The following is a 6,853-nucleotide window of genomic DNA, read 5'->3' as shown; positions in this document are numbered from 1 at the left end:
GCATAACCCCGACTCCTTATCTAGAGTCACCAAATAAGCTATCAAACTAGGGTAACATAAGATAACCTATCGACCCAGGGCATTAATCAAGACTCAAGCACTAGCAAACTTTGTAGTCGAATTCATGCCAGCAACTCAAAGTACCATAGATGCAACAAAATACCAAGGCTACCCAAAAAATGCACTCTTTTAGAAGTTTTACGTAGACGGGTCATCTAACATACACGGGGCTGAAGCAAGGATAGTTTTGCAAACACTGGACGAACCTATACTCAATCATGCTTTGAAACTTGGGTTCAAAGCAAGCAACAACGAAGTGGAATACAAAGCTCTCCTAACAGGGCTCAAAGTCACAGAAGAACTCTAGGTGAAAAAATTGCTAATAAATTTTGACTTGATGCTTATAAATAATCAAGCTACAAGGGATTACGCCACCTACAATCCCACTCTAGGGCTCTACCTTGACAAAGTTAAAACATTACTCAAGAAGTTTGAAAATATGAAATCAAACATATCCCTAGAAGAGAGAATAGCCACGCCGACGCGCTCGCTAGGATAGCTTTAAACGTAGATTACTCCCTCCAATGAGCAATCCTCTTCAATTATCTAGAAGTCCCTTATATCCATGAGATTGAACCTAAGGTAGTTGTCATTGTTGACGCTTGAGAGAATTGGACAGACGAAATCATCGACTACATACGAAATGAAAAACTACCAGAAGTCCACGACATGGCTAGAATGATAATCCAAAAGGCGTTAAGATATATCGTTGTTGGAACCAAATTCATTCACATCTGCAGACGGAGGCAAACACCCAGTCGTACTAGCTCATGATCACTAATGAGGGGAATGCAGTTGATTTGGAGGGTGTGGTTGAATTCGGGAATGACTGCCTATATATCTCCAGGAAAGATAATCAAATCAAGGGTGTAGTTCTATGAATGAATGGTGTGAACCATCCTTGATGAATAGCCTATGGTGGGGTGTTGGGAGATGAGTTTTCCATGGACATGTCTACACATAGACGGCAGTGTAAGGGCCTCTTCTAGGCGTCGAGAGAATATGTGTGTTTAAGCATGAGAGAGATAAGTTGATGGAAAGATGTATATGGTAGTCTTGTAGAGAATAAAGTGGTTATTTATGAGAGAGATCGATGTCCTGCTTAGAGAGAATTAGATGTCCCCCTGATAAATACCCATGCTAGTGTATTTATAGGGATCTTAAGAGTTCTTGTAGGGAAAGTAATCTTCATCAAATCGGGAGACTATCTAAGAGGAAATCTAGGATAAGATACCCAATCTTGCTAGATTATGATTATATTGCCTAATCCCTAAGATATCCTATTTTGACTTTAACTAGGGTTTCCTTTACTTGGGAGACAAGTAATATCTTTAATAGGCCAAATCTTATACTATCATACTACAATCTATAGGCTTCGGGGATTCCGATCATTCTCTCCATATGTCATGAACCCAGAAAATCATGGTCCCACAATTACCCCTAACTATGCTCCTAAGAATGTGCTTTGCTTCGAAGATGGATAGTTACCAACAGACCATGAGTGAATAATCCTATAATAACTTCTTAAGAATGGCTTTCAATGTTCTTGTTGATTTGAGGCCAGCTAAGACTAGCTAATCTTGCTTGCTTGTCTTTTTAAAGGCTTGATTTTTCAGACTTCTGAACCATATTGTAAACCCCTGGTCGAAGTTTCAGATGCATATCTAGAAAGGTGAATGCGAGGCGGATTGCGCCTATATATTCCTGGAAGGACTTAGATGCCTTAGGAATATTCTTCTAAGTTTATTTTACTTAAGTCATTAAGCCTGGTAGAGTAAAATACTTGGACTTTTCATTTCTTTGCTTCCTAATCGCGGAATATAGTTTAATCCGTCAATCTTTCCAAAGTAAGCTAACTTCAAAGTGTAGAGTACTGAGGTGAAACATAAGTAAGCTTATGGGCTCGGTATAGAGTTCATCAAAACCCCCTTGGTGACGTTGATTTGGAAAAACGTCACCTCCCAAACTTAGTGTTTATAAAGATTCCCATCGCGATATTCGAAGTACCATCTTACTCTGGTACTAGTAATTAAATATTAAACCCATGGAAAACATTTTGCCCTAGACTTGTGAGAATGCATTGATCGAATTAATGGATGAAAAAGTGTCAAAACATACCCGGAATGACCTACAAAGTCTGACATGTTGGAGTTGTCTTGTTTGTTGATTTCGTTTGTTCTTTCACCTTGGCCCCATTCAAGGCCAAATGATTTTAATAGTACAATATGTAACCAAGAAGGGATTTTCTCCTTAGTCTGAATTGTTGATTCATCCCTAGTGAATCTTAGACAAAAGTTTGTTGGGGACTTGTTCGTCTGCATGTGGGTCGGAAACACTGTTTGAATCTTTTTTTTAGACCCTATGAGTTAGACTTGAGCTTTTCTGATCAGACTACACTTAACTAGCTTAGCTAAGGCACTTTCGTGTATCAAAGCTCTGTTAGAATAAAATTCCTCTTGAGGATTTCCTAGTCTGGATGCCTCATTCAAACTTACTGACATACGATGTCGCAGAACATAGTTAGCTTAGTACAGTGGTTCGGGATAGAAGTAGTCGTACTCGGATCAAAGTTCAGAGCCACCCTTGGATGATTTTTGGACCGCCCTTTAGACTATTCCCTTGAATGGCATAGAGCCCAAGTTTGAATGTTATGACCCACAACCTTACTGGTTGCATAAACTTTCCGAAGGTCATATGGTGCATTGGACTTCCAGGTCAGGGCGTCATATGCCCATGCCTAAAGCCTGCCAATTGTAACCATGCTTATTACCGCTTAAGCCTCTCAAGCTGCTAACCGTTCTAGACGAGATGGGCTTAACAGATACTTTTTTGACCATTTTGAATTTTTATAGTTGCCTTCGTGCGAAGTTTCAAAGTTCTTTGTAGTTCTGGAATTTAGGGTATTCTATGTACCACAATGAATGGTGTAAGAAAGAACGAACAATAGCTTACGAGGATCTGAAAAGATCATTCCGAGCTTTGGGTCTTCTATCCTGGACATGCATTTATTCATGTATATAATAAAAAAAAAGTACTTATCTTTTGGAATGATACCATGGTTTAGGCCAAGGCTGTTCATTGGTTGGATGGGCCTTCAAGTTGTACTGCTCATTTGTCTTTGATGATGTCTTTGAGAATTCTAGAGGATATCTAGGGATAGATAGTGTCCTTTTGGAAATGTGATTACTTGCGCCGCACGCTAATTCCTAGATTGTAGAAACTCCAAGGCTTATAGGATTTGATTGAGTCTGTATCCAGATCAGAGTGCTTGTCTTGCAGAACAAGTATGGTCATTCAATAGAGTCACAAGGACTCTACCTATTACTCAAAGCTAGTGAGTCCATGACTGGACTATGAAGGTGTTTTTTACTTCGACCCGCTTTACTCTAAGTGGTTTCAGAGTGAGGCAGAGTCGTTTGCTGTTCAGAATTCTTTAAGTGTGGGAATTTGGATGAATCCTGCCATGTAGTGTAGGAGTCATTCGTATTCATGAAATTTTTCTTCTTATTCCATATGGTATGCCCCTTGTCCTTTTCCATTACAAGCTAGTAGTGGAGGAGGACAAATGTGGAGTTGTCATGCAATGCTTTGTGGGTGACCTTCAGTTTTTGCTTGTTAAAGTAGACTTGAATTGATTGGAACCTTAGGTTAACTGCTGACTTGATCATGACTATGTGCATCCTGAACTCGTAGGGCATGCAGCACATTGTACGTCATTTGATATGAATTTTGGAGGAAGAACTTGAGGAATCCCACATAAAATTTCAGCATGCGCTATGACTGGTAAAATGACAATAACGTCTTCTATGTAACTCGGAATTAAGTTCCGAAAAATTTTACAGAAAGCTGTCTTTCCTATCTTTGCAATGACATGTGGTAGGAGGCCCATTTTTCTTCTAGTAGGTACAGTTTAATTGGGAAGTTGTATGTGCTGCTGCAACGTCCTTCTTGTGCTGGCTTGTTGTTCAGCTGATTTGTGTGTTAGATTTGAGATCATTTTTCTTCTAGAAAATTTTGGAAAAATAAGAATATTGTAGCTCGGCCTCTTATCTTTCTAGAATATGTGGCATGTCGGGGGAAAAATTAGGAAGGCCTTGAAATCTTCATTCTCCCATAGCTGCGCAGTTTTAACTGGAATGCAACTTTGACTGCCTTCGTATGTAAAACTAGAAAGGTTGGCTTTGTAGACAATTCTAAAACTTTGACATAACAATATTGGGCGTCTTGGTTTTTGTTTCCAACTCACTTTATGTCGAGATTCATTTGGGAAGTCGGCTTTTCATTGAAAATCATTCAAGTGCATAAAATGGGTTTTAGGCACGATTACATTGCCCCTAGAGCTTTGCGCTAACACTTTCCCCCTGTCAGAGCATTGATGGACTCAAACTAAGTCTCATGTAGATGAGAGGTCCACAAGTCAAACCTACAATAATGTGTTGGTCCACACAGAGCCAATTCTACCTTCGTTTCCTGGCTTGAAATCTCTTCTTTCTAAGTCTTTTTGCAATTCTTTGTGTTGTAGCAGGATCGCTATGTTGTGTTGTCGAACCATCATGATTCATATTCAAGTTTGGAACTCTAACGAAACTCGAGATCTAGTTCCAGAGTTGAACTTTTATGCCATTTCTAAGGGTGACTTGCCCCCAATTTACTTCTCCTCATCTTGAGACTTTACCATGTTCGTCAGAGAGCTTGTGTTGTTGTCGGAGTTACTGGCTCAACCAGAATAGAGTAAGACTAAGTTTGTCAAACACCTTAAGATGTGAAAGGAAGAAGGGATAGGTAATTAGCACATACCCCATTTGAAAAAATGGTAACAAATAGTTAGGTTGAGCTTTTTGTTTCATGGTAAAGTGATTTAAACTTTTCGAAGTAATAGGATATTAGAACAAAATAAATAAAGGTATTAGAAACCCTCATTTTTTTGTGTTTTTTTCTCAGAAAAGCCAAGCCTTGTGACAAACTCTTCTTCACATCATATGGAGTTGGCGCTCGTGATTATTCAATCAATCATGAAGTAATTGTGATCGTCATCCTTGTTTCTGTTGTCGCTCGTGGATAGGTACTTTACCATCGAATCAGTATCCATGCAATCCCCACGGGTCTCCTTTTAAAGCTTAAGATGTTCTCAACATATCTTCAGAAGGAGCCTTCCCCTAAATATACCATCTTGACCTTCAAAATACCCAAAACGTCTAGAAATGTCAACCTCGGAAAGTTGCACACTAGACGTTCTTTTCTTTGCCCTGGTTAAATGGCTTGGAATTAAATTCTAAAATTTTGGCACAATTATCTTGAAAGACTTCTTAATCTACTTTAATTGAAATTACTCCAAAATTCCTTCGTTTGATCCTTTTTTTCCCAAAGTAGATTTGCATGTGATAAAGTGATTTGGAAGAGGGAATATAAGTTTTCTCTCAATGAAAGCACCAATTATTGGAACCAAATTCACTCACACATCTATTGACGAAGGCAAGAACGCAGTTGGACTAACCCATGATCACCAATGAGGCAAGAATAGGAATGATTTTTGTTTGGGGGAGGGGGTGGGGTGTGGTTGAATCCGAGAAATATTGCCTACATATCTCTGGGAAAGAGAATCAAACCACAAGTGTAGTTCTACGAAAGAATGATGTGAACCATCCTTCACGAATAGCCTATGGTGGGGCATTAGGAGATGAGTTCTCCATGGACGTGTCTACGCATAGACGACGGGTAAGGGCCTCTTCTATGCATCAAGAAAATATGTGTGTTTAAGTCTGAGAGAGAGATAGGTTGATGGAGAGATGTATATAGTAGTCTTGTAGAGAATAAAGTGGTCGTTTTTTAGAGAGATTGGTGTCTAGAAAGAATTAGATGTCCTCTAGATAAATACCCAAGCTAGTGTAGTTATTGGGATCTTAAGAGTTCTTGTAGGGCAAATAATCTTCATCAAATTGGGAGACTATCCAGGAGAAAATCTAGGATAAGATACCCAATCTTGCTCGGTTTATGATTATATTGCCTAATCCTTAAGATATCTTATTTTGACTCTAACTAGGGTTTTCTTTACTTGGGAGACAAGTAATATCTTTAATAAGCCTAAGCCTATGGGCTTTGGGGATTCCGATCATTCTCTCAACATGTCACGGGCTTAGAAAATCATGGTCTCATAACTGTCATCTGCGAAAAGCTCTATAAACGTTCCTACTCTGGACCTCATACCTTGTGTGTCCCACTGGAGATTAGCTTGCAAATTCTAAGTGACATCTATTCCAAGGTCTGCAACAATCATGCCGGATGAAGATCATTGACCAAAAAAGCAATAACTGCAGGTTACTATTGGCCCACCATACGACAAAATGCAATTAGTTGCGCCCAGAGTTGCGACAAATATCAAAGGTATGCTCATATGAACCATCAACATGTGAAAGAACTCAATACTTTGACAAATTTATGGCCTTTCATGCAATGGGGGATCAATTTAGTAGAACCCCTTTAAGAACGCCCGAAGAAACAGACAATACCTGATAGTGGCAACAGACAATTTTTCAAAAAGGATAAAAGCAGAGCCCTTAGCAAGAATCACAGCTCTGGTCGTCAAGTCTTCCATTTGGAAGAACATCATTTGTCGATTCTAAATTTCCCACACCATACTAACCAATAATGGGTTATAGTTCACCAGCTTCAAAGTCACAGACTGGTACAAAGAACTTGGGATCTGTCACCTTACCTTTACTCTAAGATATTCACAAGGTAATGGACAGGCAGAAGCTTCAAATAAAAATGTTTGAAGAAAAGACTAGAAGAAAAG

Source organism: Pyrus communis, chromosome 6 (assembly GCF_963583255.1).
Source record: "Pyrus communis chromosome 6, drPyrComm1.1, whole genome shotgun sequence".
NCBI classification, from domain to species: Eukaryota; Viridiplantae; Streptophyta; class Magnoliopsida; order Rosales; family Rosaceae; genus Pyrus; species Pyrus communis.
The sequence above is the reverse complement of the archived record's forward strand: the minus strand, read 5'-3'. Positions refer to the sequence as shown.